The 16,891-nt window shown below is 38.0% G+C and overlaps 1 pseudogene; it reads left to right on the plus strand.

Annotated features, from left to right (window-relative positions):
* The first annotated feature begins 5,156 nt into the window (after positions 1-5,156).
* LOC145135875 (CBL-interacting serine/threonine-protein kinase 11 pseudogene) lies at positions 5,157-6,923 on the plus strand (annotated as a pseudogene).
* Positions 6,924-16,891: the final 9,968 nt, after the last annotated feature.

Consider the following 16,891-nt stretch of genomic DNA (forward strand, 5'->3'; position numbering starts at 1 on the left):
GAAAGGAATGAAATGTGAAAAGAAATGTCTTTTGAATTATGTTTTTTTTTAATTATGTTATTTCTAATGAAATGTTTTGATATGGAACGAAATATGTGGTAAATGATTGTTTTGAAATATGTTTTGCTTACTGAAATGTTTTTGATAGAAATGTGATAAATGTTTGTGTCACAAACCCGTGTATCTCACGAGACACTTTTGTCTTACGTATCTCGTTTTAATGCAATGTATCTCAGGTTACACTTAAGACGAAAAGATGATAGATGAAAGTTAGAAGTTAAGGAATAGTGAATGGAGTGGAACTTGTTAAGTTTCTTATTAAATGTATATATGTAATTCATATTTACCTGATATGGTATATATGATTCTTAATGGTAAAACCTAATGTTTTAATTGTAAATGTTTTTTGTGGGACTGAGTTTTTGTTAAATACAGGTGAATCCCCAAAATGAATTTTTAACCATAGCTTTGAAAAAGTTCGAAAATCTTTGGGACATTACTTACCGTTTAGACATTTCTTCTTTTTCAAACATATAACCATGTAAAGATTAGTTTTTTGCATCCCTTTTTAAGTTATGCTAATGCGTATATTTTGGGTTGGTTTCACTTATGACTTTACAGACAATTACACGCATCCACGACACAATTATTAATTAAGTTTGAAATGATACTTAAAAACATAACTTAATTGGGATAATGATTTACACACCTGAATAATGCATTTAAACATTGAGGATGGAGAAGAATGATCTATTGCTACTGCAATCCTAAATACGAAATGGACTGTCGGGAATGATCTATTTCAAAGAGAGAGAGAGAGGTCATTTTCCTAAATTAGTTGCACATTTTGATCAAGTACTTTATTCCTAATCATATTTTTTGTTGGTGATTTTGTATCATCAATGTGTATTTAAATGTAATTGATTGACTTGTTGACCAAAATCAATCTTGATGAATATTAAACAAGGATGGTGCGGAGTGCACACTTGTTGAAGTTTATTCAAGATTAAAAGTAGACTGTCATTTAGGGGCGAAGCCCCTGAACGAACGGGGGTCCGCGGGCAGCGCCCCTGGGAGCGGGGTCCAAGGGACGGCAGCCCCTGCCGGGGTCCAAGGGGCAGAGCCCTGGCTGAGGTTTTATTTGAGTTATATTGCTATATTAAAAATGCATCAGAAATCTGAATTTTTGGAAATAAACCTGATTTTTTACTTTGTTTTGATCCTTATAGAAAGAACCCGGATTAGTGACAGTTTTCAGAGATCAAACTTTTTTTTGTGACAATTTTTCAGATATATAACTGTCTTGTGACCGTTTTCTGATGGAAAAGGTATTTAATTAATTTTGGTCTTCATTTGATGGTACATTCGAAATTCATAACAGTTATATTTTTTGTTTTTGCTTTCAATTTATGAGTCTTGTCCGATTAAAGATTGGGAGTACCACCCAAATACTTTAATTTGAAAATGATACCACAATTCTCAGAATTTCCAAGCCTTGTATACCCAAATTTCTAACATTTTTATCGATATCCCTTTATAAAATAAAAGATAAATGGGTAATTGTATATGTTACTAACACTCGTAATCGATGGGATTAAAGTAAAACAAAATTTTGCTATAAAAATGAATAAATTTAAAAAGTATATACATTCCAAATCAGAGAAAAATATAGATTGTACAACCACTTTTACGGTTCCTTTTTAAAATATAATTTTAAATGAAACAAATCTTAAATCTTAAACTATTGACGAAGTGTTTAGTAAACTAACTATAGCAACAAGTTAAAAGATGAAACTCGAAGTTGAAAACTGTAGATTTTATTTTATTTGTATAAAAATATTCAACAAACTGATCAGTGGCGGACATAGAAGGTTTTTGGAGTGACTAGTACGACCTTTCAAATTTTAAAACACAATGTAATTTTTTTCATAAATTTTTCAACATGCTACCTCTAAAACCATTTATGCCACCAATGAGATAAATTTTGAATCACCTCTAATTAGGGATGTGATAAAAAATCAAAACTGAATAACCAAACCAAACCAAATGATGTTTGGTTTATTTGGTTATTTTGTTAATTTGGTTTGGTTAACCGAATAAAAGTATCTTATTTGGTTTGGTTTTGGTTAACTTTTTATGATTTTGGTTAAACCGAAAAACCCGAATAAACTATATATATATATATATATATATATATATATATATATATATATATATATATATATATATATATATATATATATATATATAGGAGTAGGATCAAATGAGAACACCTAAAAGGTTGAGAACGCGAGAACGGATATCATCATCTTAGATCCAAGACTATAATTAATTAGAAGTTTTGTTATTATTAAAATGTTTAAATTCAATTAATTTGAATTAAAAATAAGAAAAGGGTATCATGATAAATAATCATTCCCTTATTTTAAACAACTCCTAAAATCACTCGGTCTCTCCCCCCACGGTTTTCTCTCATCTATTCGACCGCTTCCCACTGCTCCTTTTACATCGATTTCGGAATGAGCCCACTCTGTTCCACCATCGTCTCCACCGATATCTCCATCTTTTGTACCATTCTCCTCTCTGCTTAGTAACATCATCTCTATCCCTTAGATCCGAGCCCTAATTACTAAAACGACAATGATAGAAGATCAAGAAGGATCTCAAGTCCTCACTCCTCCGCCGCCTCAGCCACTGTGACAACCCTAGACAATCATGGGTTCTGCGATCAAAATCACGATAGATTATAGGTCAATAGATCACACAAAGGTATATATGTCTCCGATTACTCAAAACCTTGATGCGAATACAGTTGTTTTTTGTTCAATTTAGTTGATTTCAGTGAATGTTAACCATGGCTGCCAGACTGAAGCTGTAATCTGTATCGCTGAGATTCGAAGGAAACCCTATAGTTTTCGCCTTCCGTTTTTTTTCTTTATTCGGATGTTTCATTAGGGTTTCGTTGGGTTCAAATTTTAACGATGGCAGCCTCTTTGAGATCAATCCATCCTGTTTGGCTTCAATTTTGTGTTCATTCTCCAATTGGGATCTTGTATGAAGATGAAACTTGGAAGACCTCTTTGAAATCAATCCATCCTGTTTGGCTGCTTGTTTACATATTTAGTTGCAATTGGTGTCATGAGCAGTTCTTCTTGCTAATCTGATAACTGTTGGACCCGATGTACTTTTCTTTTACACTCAGTAAGTTGTTACAAGTCACAAACCCTTTATGTTTCAGTTGTAATCTTATATGAATACAATGTCAGATGTCTCATTTGCAGTTAATCATCAATGAATACTCCATGAGGCTGGTTCGAGAGGAGCAAGGAAAGCAGCCACGACAATGCAGGTGAGGGGAAAAAGCCAAGAGGCGGTTGCCTCTTTTGATTTCACCGGAAACACAACCCCATCCTGGTGGTTATTCTTAGCAGGGAACGAAGAATAAGAAATGATAATTTTTACACTATTTTTATTTTGTATTTATTTATGAATAGAGTGTATTCATTTGTGAATATCAGTGTATTTATGTGTGATACATAATTGTTTCTTTAACATTTTTGCAGATCCAATGAATAAACATGCATATAGTGGGAGGTGGGAGATTTACCAAATGAAACACCGACACCAATAGATTTCGGAAGGAGCGCAAAGATGTTTGATTCATTTATGATTGTAATTGCAGTACTAGTTTCCGTATCAAAAAAATATATATTGTAACTTATTCATTTACAATTATAATTATATTCTTATATGAATAGAAATGTGTTTTCTTTATTTATATATGAGTATCATTTTAGTTGATTTTATAATCTTTTTTTCGGGTTTTATTCTTTTATGATTTTACAAGTGTATTCATAAATACATCTGAGTTAATTCATTTATAATTTACAATTTTATTCATTTTAAAATGAAATGTATAAATCATTATTTATGAAGATATTTTTTTTCAAATAAATGAGGTAAACCGATAAATTGTTCATTATCTTGATATTTGATTGCTAAAAATGAAACATAAAAATGAAAAATGAAATGAAAAAAAAACGTTTTTTTAGATATAAATTAAATCATGATTTTATTAATTATTGGTTCATTAAAAGAATAGGATCTAAAAAATGAGATATTTTGGGTAATTGTCATCATAATCACTAAAATTTAGGAAATCATAATTTAATTAGATGGTAAAATTCCATTTATGCCCTCTAAAAATGATTGGTCTACAACTGTTCTCGCGTTCTCAACCTTTTAGGTGTTCTCATTTGATCCTCTCCCTATATATATATATATATATATATATATATATATATATATATATATATATATAATTTTATATCTATAAATTAACATTTTATATTTAAATTGATATATAGTTACTAAAAATTATTTTATTACTCATTATTTAATTATTAACCATTATAAATTTATAATTATTTATATATTGTATTAAAAAACAACTAATTAGCCAAATGTTAGTTAATTAACCTTTGGTTAATTCTTTCCTTCTCATAGACCACAAAAGTTAATTTAACTCGTCTTTACAACTTATGTGACTACATCGATACTTCAAGACAGCATATCATGAAAGACCGAATATAATATTATATTTAGTTTATTTTTTTCATTTGGTAAAAACTTAGGAAGTTTTTTTTATAGTTTAATATTTATTGTTACATGCAAAATTTTAAACTGAATCAAATAATCCGTAACCGAATTAACCAAAACCGATTAAACCGAACATTATTTGTTTTGGTTATGATTAGTTTTAAGATGTAAAAAAACCAATAAACCGAACCAATTAAGCCGAAAACCGAAAAAACTAACCGAATAACACCCCTACTTCTAATAACAATATTAAAGTTTGTAATCCTGACACTATTCAATTTTGTGGCCATAGAAGTTCGACTGCACTGATTCCATGACATGTTTGCACTTTACAGTGGTGAATAATCGATGCGCGAAAGGTGACACGAAACCCTTGTTATTAGGAAGGAAAGTTCCCTTTCAAAAAGAAAAAAAGAGTAAAGTTCGTAACCTATTAAAAATGATATTTCATATAAGTTGTTTTTTTAAACATTAACTGTTTTGATAACCACAAAAATATAAACCACAAAATTTGTCAAAATTTCCGGCGCCAAAAGCTTCAATTTCATCCCTTAAATTTATCAGGCCAACAAAAACCAAACATTAGTTTCTGTTCCAAACCCCCAACCCCATTGATTTCTCTGCTACTCCTCCGATCCTATCGGACACGGCTAACAATTCCGATCCGATCTCTGGTATCGTTAAAAGCGATGCCGGAGATCGACAATATTCCGCCTCCGCCGCCGCCAGCTGCCAACTCTCTGTTTGGAAAGTATGAGCTCGGACGACTTCTTGGTTGCGGCGCTTTCGCCAAGGTTTACCTTGCCAGAGACATCGTCACCGGCCAGAGCCTCGCCGTCAAGGTTATCAATAAACAAAAAATCACTCATAACTCCAGTCTCATGTCTAATATCGAGCGCGAGATCGATATCATGCGCAGACTCCGGCATCCCAACATCGTTAAATTATACGAAGTTTTAGCTACAAAAACGAAGATCTATTTCGTGATGGAGCTCGTTAAAGGCGGTGAGTTGTTTGCAAAGGTTGCCAAGACTCGTCTTAGTGAATCCCAGAGCCGGAAATACTTTCAGCAACTGATCTCCGCCATCGGATATTGTCATTCTCGTGGTGTTTATCACCGAGATCTGAAACCGGAGAATCTTCTAATCGATGAGAATGGCAATTTGAAAGTTTCCGATTTTGGGTTGAGTGCTGTTACAGGACAGATCCGAGACGACGGTATGTTACACACACTGTGCGGCACGCCGGCTTACGTTGCACCGGAGATTCTCACCAAGAGAGGATACAACGGAGCGAAGGCGGATGTATGGTCGTGTGGGGTCATCTTGTTCGTATTGACAGCCGGATACTTGCCGTTTAATGATCCAAATCTCATGATGATGTATAAGAAGATATATAGAGGCGAATACCATTTCGCAAAATGGATGACTGCGGATCTCCGGCGACTATTGGGTCGTCTTCTGGACACAAATCCGTCGACGAGGATCACCATCGATGACATCACACGTCATCCATGGTTCAGGAAAGGAAACAAAGGGATTTACGAGTGCGACGATGAAGAATTTCTCGTGAAGCCAGAACAGAATGATAAAACGATGGCGTTAAACGCATTCGACCTCATCTCGTTTTCCTCTGGTCTAAACCTCTCTCCTTTCTTCGACAACACATATAACTCATCGCATCAAGGCGAAAAACTGATTGTCGCCGGACGACCGGAGGAAGTTATCGAAAAGGTTCATGAGACGTTGAGGGAGGTGGATGTGAGGATCAAGAAGCGAAAAGATTGGGGTTTGGAGTTGGTTTGGCCAAACGGTAAATTTGTGATTGGATTGGAGGTTTTCCGGTTAACGGAAAGAGTGATGGTGGTGGAAGTTCGGAGTAGAGGTGGAGGCGCAGAGTTGTACGATGAGTTTTGGAAGAACAGAATCAGGCCGGAACTGCTCGAAAGAAGACGGGAAGTTCAGGTAGCTGACAGCTAGAGACTCGACACGTGTTGAGCAACTTTATTTGTCAAAATAACTTTTAAAAAAATCTAACATAATAAAACATTTTTTACCCTAAAAATAAATTAAAGAAAAAAAAAAGGTGAAAAATGGAAGCAGGGCTGTGGACCGTGAATGATCGCGAATGCTTAGAAAGGTGGTAGAAGCTTTTACCGTTTTGGATTTAAGGTAGAGTTTCTTAAAATTCTCATGCTGTAGATAATACGATGAGAGCTTTTTTGGTTAGTTCACGTGTTCAACCTCGTTTTTGAGTTCATGTATATGTATATGTATGAGCTACAACGTTTGTGTGTGTATATATATATGAGCTTTGTACTTTCACATTCATAAAGTTATTGTTCGTTCTTCAATAAATTGTAAAACGAACCATCATTCCCAGGAGGAAAACATGAAAAAAAATCCTTTGATATTAAATTTTGTGAAAAACCCATAGTTTTTTTTAACTGCAGCAAGTTTATTGGGACGAGTTAGATACCCAAACCTACACAAACACAACAACTTTAATATTTTATGGTTATAAATAGGGGTGGGCTCACTATCAGAACATAACTCATCTCAAACCCAAAGTACCAAAACAAAATGAAATTACAGTAAAAACCGAATAGCAAAACCGAAGTATAAGGTATGGTATTGGTTCGATTTAAGAAAGTAAATTTAGTTTGAACTTAGAAATGGGAAAAATACTGAAACCGATACCAAACAATAAATACCAAAATCGAAATGACACAAAGTAAGAACCAAATACCAAACCTAAATATAGGGTAGGGTACTGGTTGAGTTTATTGGTATTTTTGGTCATGCCTAGTTATAAAAACTAATATATATTTTTCTTGTTTGAGTTGAATTTGAAGAAGAAAATCTTTAAAAATATTGAGACTCAGATTTGAAGAATAAGAAGCAAGTATTTGTATTAGGCTTAGGCTCGAAGAAAGGTTTGTGGAATAAGAAACAAGTATTTGTGTTAAATGTGACTCGAACATTTGGAGCATTCGTATGAAACATTTGAGTTCAATGGAGCACTTGGAATTCAATTGAGCACTTGGGGTTCATGGAGCATGTAACAAAGGAACATATCATCTCAGAAATGGATGGATCTCCTGACAAAGGAACGGATCAAGTGACAATGGAACGCATATTTTAAAAGGAGGTATGGAGCACCTCGAAGTGGAATGGAGCATCCTATACTTGGATACACCACTTAGAAGTCAAGGTGCGCCACTATTTGAACTTGATATGCCACGAAGTGACATGATATGCTATCAAGTGACAGGATATGCCACCAAGTGACCGAATATGCCATTCATGAGGTGGATGCGCCATTATGGAGTGGATGTCTAGATATGCCAAACTTGGATAGGATGTGCCACCCTCAATCAAGATGCGCCATCTTGATGCAAGGATGTGTCACTTGGTTCCTTGATACACCAAGATATCCCTTGATGAGTCGTATGCTATGAAGTCCCATTGAGTTCAATGGTGCACTTGGGGTTCATGGAGCATGTAACAAAGGAACGGATCATATGAGAAAATGATGGATCTCCTGACAAAGGAACGGATATTCTAAAAGGAGGTATGGAGCACCTGGATGTGGAATGGAGCATCATATGCTTGGATGCACCACTTAGAAGTCAAGGTGCGCCACTATTGAAACTTGATATGCCACCAAGTGACATGACATGTCATCAAATGACAGGATATGCCACCAAGTGACCGGATATGCCATTCATAAGGTGGATGTGCCATTGTGGAGTGGATGTCCAGATATGCCAACCTTGGAGCCACTTTGTCACACCCCCGAACCAGACGGCGGAAACGTCCGGGGGCTTGTGCGTGACTTCATCTTGTAATATCATCACAATGCATATAATTGAAACAAGACAACACCATCATCATACATATCAAAGTACAACCAACATTGTTTACATCAAGTATAGTATCATAAATTACATGCCAAAATATTCAATGTATGATGATAACAAAATACGACAAATTCCACTTGTTCTTGTAGACCTTTCCGCATAACGATTCCCTGAGAATACAAGTTATTTTGAAAATGTCAACATATATAATGTTGGTGAGTTCATAAAAATGTTTGATTGAAAAGTTTTGAATTGTTCGTAAAACACCAGAAAATCCGATATTTTCTCTAAAATGGTTTGAAAGTGATATATCAAAATCAAGTATTAATGCATGTGTGTTTTCTGTTTTTGGAATGTATATAAAAATGTAATCCGAAAAAGATCCGGTATTTTCTGTTTTAAGTAGAAGGTATTGTTTAACTGTATATTTCCCCAGAAAATCATATATTTTCTGTTTACAAAAGTGTCGTGGTCTCAAAACCCTAAGACCGATTATTAGTGTATGTATGTTTTCGTATCGACAAGATTTTATATGTATTCCGTAAAATTATGATGGAGAGAGAATCTCTATGTGAGCCGTTTTAGCCATACTTGATTATGAGGAATTCGCCTGTCGTGGCGCTATCAGACGTCGACTTGTTTAAGGTAAGGTTTGTCACCCCGTCGACTTGTTTAAGGTAAGGTTTGTCACCCTAGACTGGCCTAGTCTAACTGTTGCGAACAGCTTAGGTGTGAGGTGTCACCCCGTATAGTTCTATACACAAATTCCCGCTCTCCCTCCAAGAGACTCTGGTTATAACTACATGCTACGATTGTACACTCTAGAGGTGTCAACCGACATGTCTCACTAGATCCTTAACTGAGTTTACGCGAATGTTGTATCATGTTATGTATAATGTTTTCCGTGTACGTTTTATGTTTAAAAAGTCCAACGAGTATGTATGTGAATGTACGAGGACCAACAGACATGTAGAATGACCACTAAGGCCCAATAAACATGTAATGTATAGTCCAGGCCCAATAAGCATGTAAATGGACCACTAAGGCCCAATAAACATTTAATGTATAGTCCAGGCCCAATAAGCATGTAAATGGACCACTAAGGCCCAATAAACATGTAATGTATAATTCAGGCCTAATAAGCATGTAAATGGACCACTAAGGCCCAATAACATGAAATGTAAATATTAAGCCCAATAAACATGTAATCGATGTATTTAGTTCGTTTGTTATTACATTGTTTGTTTTAACTCGATTGTTTTCTAAAATGACACAAAAAGGCCCACTTTTTGTAATGATGACATTTTTGGCCCATCAAGCCCAAAATTTACAATTTAGGCATATTTTTGATAAAATTGACACTTTAGGTCCCTTAAGACCTAAAGTTTACATTTATGGGCTTATTTCAAATAAAATGACATTTTTAGCCCACTATTGTTAAATATAGCATTTTTCGACCCAATATCATGAAAATTGACATTTTCGGCCCAACTTGATAAAAATTGACATTTTCGGTCCAATTATTTAAAAATGACAATTTCGGCCCAATTTAATAAAATTGACAATTTTAGCCCTTTTTAACCGAAAAACAACATTTTTGGCTCAAGTTTGTTTAAAATGACAATTTAGTCCACAAAAGTCATAATTTTTCCAATTTTTGTCCCATAAAACCGTGAAGGCCCAATTTAAGCCCATTATGTGAAAAATTTACTCTTTTGGCCCTTTTTAAAACCATAACATCATAAAGACCCATTTTTATACAAAAATGTCTCTTTGGTCCTTGAAAAACCGTAAGTATCATAAAAGCTTCATCCCTTTTTGTTTATTTGTCAAAAATGGTCCCGTTACAAGATTTTGTTTAGTTTTTCAACATCCTTAACATGTTTAACACTTTCATCCTTATGGTAAGTTGTATAAAGTGTTTTAGTTTACAAATATTGTCAAGACTTGATAGAGTTTTCGAGATCTATGAAGTTTCCTCACATAATCACAACATATAACTTAGAAAACACACATAAACATGCACAAATACATAGATCTATCACATAAGCAACTTGTATCCTCCCCCAAAACATAGTAAAGCCGAAAAAACAAGGGGTATGGACTCACATTGCTTTGATGTTTTTGGTTTTTGGTGATGAAATGAGTAGATCTTGGCCCTGGCAAGCTTCTTGAGAAGGATTTTCGAACTTAGATGGTTCTAAGAAGAATGATTCACGAAAACATGGGTGTAAGAGGAGTGAATGAGTTTAAAGATGAAGTATAACACTTGGGTTTGTAAGATCTTACCACAATGTGAAGCTTGAATTGATTCTGTTGAAGATCTTCCTTACCCACGATTTTCTTGAGAGAAGAAGGGTGGAAGAGAGTTGAGAGAATAAGGGTTGAGTTTGAAATGAGAGAGAGGTTGGAGAGTGAGAGAGTGGCCGAGAGATAAAGTGAGAGATAAGAGAGAAGTAGGAAGTTGACTTTGGTGGAGAGTGAGTTGATGTTTGCCTTGATACATGCAAACCTTGCATGGATATCCAACAAGTAATGGTGAGGTGTCACTCCATTTCCCTCCCATTTGCTTCTTTTTTTTTGTTTGGGCCGAGAGAGGGGAGAGAGGGAAGAAAATGAGGGAATTTGGGCCCTTTCTTGGCTTAGTTTGAAATTATGAGGCCCAAAGTAATTATTTTCCGGCCTATTGGGCCTTTATGGAGGTTCACAGCCCAATGAAACCCAAGGAAGTAGTTTACGGCCCATTAGGGCTAATGAAATCATTTATGGCCCAACATGGCCCATTAGGGATAAAATGAACTATTCTAGGCCCACATGACCCAAAATGTTTTAGTTTCATGAATGTGGGTTCATATAGAGCCCAATTAGGGTTCCTTAGCCCAAAATAGTCAAATTGAAAGTTTATTGGTCCATTAGGCCCAATAAGAGGATCCTAGTCCATATTAACTTGAACCGGGATTTCTAGGGTTTTCAACCCATAGTTGACTATATGAAATGTATTGTATTAGGTTATGGGCTTCTTGAGTGAGGTTGGATTCAAATGGATGATTTTGATTAAGCATAGAGTATGATTTTCACTTAGAGTACATGCCTTACAATAGATGATGTTTACATGAGAATAGAATTTCCTAGCTAAAATTGTTAGTTGTGACATCATCCCCCCGTTAGAGGGAATTTCGTCCCAAAATTCTTTCGAAAGGTAGGATCATGAAGGAGAGAATAAGTGAAGGTACTTCTGCTTCATCTGGTCTTCGCGTTCCCATGTGAATTTGGGTCCACGCTTAGCGTTCCATGGAACCTTCACAATCGGAATGCGGCTCTGCTTCGTACGCTTCACGTCCCTATCCATTATCTCGACTGGTTCTTCGACGAACATGAGATTCTCGTTTATTTCGATCTCTTCTAAAGGAATGACAAGAGTTTCATCTGATAAACACTTTTTCAAATTCGAGATGTGGAACACGGGGTGTACGTTGCTGAGTTCTAAAGGTAGTTGCAACTTATAAGCTACCAGACCAATTTGGGCAAGGATCTCGAACGGTCTGATGTATCGCGGGTTCAGTTTTCCCCGTTTCCCAAAACAGATCATTCCTTTCCAGGGAGATACTTTCAATAGCACCCGATCCCCGACTTGGAATTCCAGAAGCTTTCGCCGTTTGTCAGCATAGCTCTTTTGTCGGTCTCGCGATGCTTGAAGTCGGGCTTTGATTTGGATTATCTTTTCGGTCGTTTCTCGAATGATTTCTGGCCTAGTGAGAGGGTTGTCTGGTGATTGTCCTTTTGCTAGTTGGGTGCCACCCACCTCAGCCCAGCAGAGAGGCGATCTGCATTTGCGACCATATAAAGCCTCAAAAGGAGCAACCTTGATGCTCGTGTGATAACTGTTGTTGTATGAGAATTCAACCAAAGTCAAGTGGGTATCCCATGACTTGCCGAAATCTATCACACAGGCTCGGAGCATGTCTTCGAGTGTTTGGATGGTTCATTTGCTTTGGCCATCGGTTTGAGGGTGGTAAGCGATGCTCATATCCAGCTGTGTTCCCATAGCCTTCTGGAGTGACTGCCAAAACCGTGAGGTAAATCTACTATCTCGATCCAAGATAATAGATATTGGCACCCCATGAAGTCTTACGATCTCTTTGATGTAGATTCGCATCAACCTTTCCATCTTGTAAGATTCTTTTATTGGCAGGAAATGAGCGGATTTAGTTAACCTATCGACGATTACCCAGATAGCATCCAATCCGTCTGTCGTCTTATGTAATTTGGTCACGAAGTCCATAGTAATCATTTCCCATTTCCACTCGGGTATTACCGACTATTGTAATAGTCCCGAGGGCTTTTGGTATTCCACTTTCACCTTGGCACAAGTGAGACACTTGCCCACATAAATGGCGATCTATGCCTTTATATTTGGCCACCAATAATGTTGCTTTATGTCCATGTACATCTTATCCGAACCCGAATGGATGGAATATCGCGTCTTGTGGGCTTCGTTCATGATCGTTTCTCTGAATTCCCCAAGTTTAGGAACCCATACTCTATTCATGAAGTAGTAAATTTCGTCCTCCTTGGCTTCAAAGTTCTTGTCCATCCCACGCAGTGTTTCATGTGCGACGTTCTCCGGCTTCAATGCATTTGTTTGGGCTTCCTTGATCTGCGAGGTTAGGTGGGATTGGATGGTTATTGATAGGGTTTTCACCCGGCGACCTGAGTATTCTTTTCTGCTCAGGGCATCAACTACCACGTTAGCCTTGCCTGGGTGGTACTTGATCTCGCACTCGTAATCATTTAACAACTCAACCCATCTTCGTTGCCTCATGTTTAACTACTTTTAGTTTAGAATTTTCTAAAGGATTTTGTGATCGGTGAAGATGGTGCACTTTGTACCGTAGAGGTAGTGCCTCCAAATCTTTAGAGCGAAGACCACAGCTCCCAGCTCGAGATCATGTGTGGTGTAATTTACTTCATGCGTATTTAGTTGCCTGGATGTGTAAGCTATCACCTTTCCACGCTGCATGAGGACACAACCTAACCCTTGATTCAAAGCATCGCAGTAGACCATGAAATCCTCGGTTCCCTCCGGTAAGGATAACGCTGGTGCACTACAGAGGGCTTGCTTCAAGGTTTGGAAGGCAGCTTCTTGCTTTTCCGTACAGTTGAAAGGCACACCCTTTTGTGTCAATGTGGTAAGGGGTTTGGCTATCTTGGAAAAATTCTGGATAAACCTTCGGTAGTAGCCTGCGAGACCCAAGAACTGACGGATTTCTGTTGGTGTTTTCGGAATCGCCCAGCCTTCAATGGCTTTGATCTTGGAAGGATCTACATGAATCCCCTCCTCGCTGACTACGTGACCTAAAAAGTTTACACTGCGGATCCAGAATTCGCATTTGGAGAGCTTCACATATAACCTTTCAGCTCTTTGGGTTTCCAAGATTTGACGGAGATGTTGACCATGCTCTTCTTTGCTTCGAGAGTAGATAATAATATCGTCGATGAAGACAATCACGAATTTATCAAGGAATGGGCGGCAGACTCGATTCATGAGGTCCATAAATGCAGCGATGGCATTTGCTAAACTGAAGGGCATCACAACAAATTCGTAATGACCGTATCGAGTTCGAAAGGCAGTTTTTTGGAATGTCCTCTTCCCGAACTCGGAGTTGATGATAATCGGATCTTAGATCTATTTTTGAAAAATAACTAGCTCCTTGAAGCTGGTCAAATAGATCGTCAATTTGAGGAAGTGGGTAACAGTTTTTGACAGTGAGCTTGTTTAATTCTCTATAGTCGATGCACATTCTGAAGGATCCGTCCTTTTTCTTGACAAACAAGACCGGAGCTCCCCAGGGTGAGAAGCTTGGTCGGATGAATCCTTTACTCAACAGCTCGCTTAGTTGGCTGGATAACTCCTGCATTTCGGCGGGAGCTAACCTGTAGGGTGATTTGGCAATTGATGTGGCTCCTGGTATTAGGTCAATTCGGAATTCGACCTGTCTTTCTGGGGGGTATTCCTGGAAGATCTTCTAGAAACATCTCAGGGAAGCCACATGCCACTGAAATTTCTTGAATGTTTGCTTTTGCTTTGGTCTTTTCCACAACATGAGCGAGGAATGCGTAGTTCTTCTTGTGTAGACACTTTTGTGCCTTGATGCATGAGATAAGGCGAAGATTGGTGCCAGGTTTATCACCATAGATTATTAGGGTTTCGTGATTGGGGAGATGAAGGCGAACGACCTTCTCGCGACACATAATATCAGCATGATGGGAGCTTAACCAATCCATGCCGATTATCACATCAAAACTCCTAATATTTACTGGCATCAAATCTATTTGAAAAGAGTGATTGTTTAGTGTTAATGTGCACCCTATGTAAACATATTTGGTTGTTTCAGTTTTCCCATTAGCCATTTTCACCGTGAAGGCTTCGTTGAGCTTCTGGGGTTGTTGATTTAGTAAGTGTTTGAATTTATTACTAATGAAACTTCGCTTCGCCCCACTATCAAATAAGATGCATGCGTATGTGTTGTTAAGTAGGAACGTACCAGTAACAACTGTTGGGTCCTGAACTGCTTCACCTTGACCCAATGTCAATACCCTTCCTGATGTTCCCGCCCCTGGTCGTTGGCTTTGGGGAAATCGCGCTTGAAATGACCGGTTCCTCCACACCCATAGCAGGTGTAACTGGCCCCAGCATTGTTGTTGTTATTACTGTTGTTGCGATTGTTGTAGTTGTTGTTGTGGTTCGACTGTTGGTTCTGTTGAGGCTGAGTTCTGTAGTATCTTGCAGTGTGACCCTTTCGGTTGCAACTTATGCAATGTATCTCCCTGCATTCTCCATGATGGTGGAAATTGCATTTGCTGCACTTGGGTAGGGTCCCTGAGTATTGTTTGGGAGCATTTGGGGTAGATGAGACTGGAGCATGTGGTGTTATGGTAGCTTGAGTAGCAGCATGGACAACCACTGTTTGTTGCTTCTTTGATGACTCTGAGTTTTGTCGCCCTTTTCGCTTGTTGATTTTACCCTTCTTGTTATCACCTTCCTTTTTAACTTCCGCCTCCCCTACTTTGGCACCCTTTTTGTTGCCATGGCCGTATAGTTTCTTGGCTAGTCTTTTTGCACTGTCATACGTGGTCGAGTTTGCTGCTATCACATTCCCTTGGATTGGCGCGGTCAATCCCCAAATAAATCTTTCGATCTTCTTCCATTCAAATGTGATCATTCCTGGACACAAGAGAGACAACTCACTAAACCTTGATATGTAAGCATTGATGTCAGAGTTTTGAACTGTGAGGTTCCATAGCTCTTGCTCCATTTTCTGGATTTCTCCCCTTGGACAGTACTCGACCAACATCATTTCCTTAAGCTCCTCCCATGGCATAGCGTTCGCCACCGGGAGTGTCATGGCCTCCACGTGACCATTACACCAAGAGAGAGCTTGATCGACGAATGTGCAGGCCGCAAACTTGACCTTGCACCCCTCCGGACACCCGCAGATCTCAAACACTGATTCCACCTTTTCTATCCATCTTTTCAGGGTTATTACGCCTCCCATCCCGTTGAAGGTTCGAGGCTTGGCGTTTGTGAAGTCCTTGTAGTTGCAGGTTCTTGTGGGTCCGTGATTTGTTCCCTGATTTGTGCTTCCGGTTCCGTGCCCGTTACCTCTGCCGTTGTTTCCGTTGTGAATCTATGCCAGTGTTGCAGTGACCGCAGCTGACACTGCCGCTTGGAATGCGGTTGAGTTTATCTCTGGTGGCGTCGGTGTCGTGTTGTTTCCGCGGTTTGGTCTTTGAGGCATCTTTCTGTCATGGAACGAAAAGATGTTGAGTATTCAATGTATTTAGTTTCACGATTTCTTGGTTATAGCACAGTGTCAGTGATTATGTTGTGTATAAGTGAGTGAATGCATATAATCAACATGTAGTAAAAGTAATAGAACACATAGCAGATAACAACATCATGATAAAATATATAGCCGTTTTCATTAATGATAATCTTTTGAGTACATGAAAATTTGCCTACATAAGGCATACAATACATGCAGTGAAATAAAATTCGACAGAGTAACGACTCCATGAGTAGTGTAGTCACTTAATCATGTAGTCGATAGTACATAAAGTAATGCATAAGTAAAATCATGACGATAGTAAGTGAACGGATACTAGCTGCGATGAGATGGGTCTGACGGCGAAATCACATGCTGAAATGTCGTGCTACAAGATCAGCCATCTCGGTCATCTCCCTGATGACCTCGTCCCTCTCATGCTCTGCCTGAACAGCTCGGGCCTCTATTGCTAATAGTTGTTGCCGAAGGGTGGCAACCTCCTCCTCTAAGGAGCGAGTCCTATCGATGGGATCTCGTGGTGCTGCAGAGTGATCCTGTACTATCTCTGAAGTGGGAGGCTCACTAGGGACTTCATTAGCGTCCC

Source organism: Lactuca virosa, chromosome 9 (assembly GCF_052849685.1).
Source record: "Lactuca virosa cultivar CGN04683 chromosome 9, Lactuca_virosa_CGN04683_v6, whole genome shotgun sequence".
In the NCBI taxonomy this organism is placed as follows: domain Eukaryota; kingdom Viridiplantae; phylum Streptophyta; class Magnoliopsida; order Asterales; family Asteraceae; genus Lactuca; species Lactuca virosa.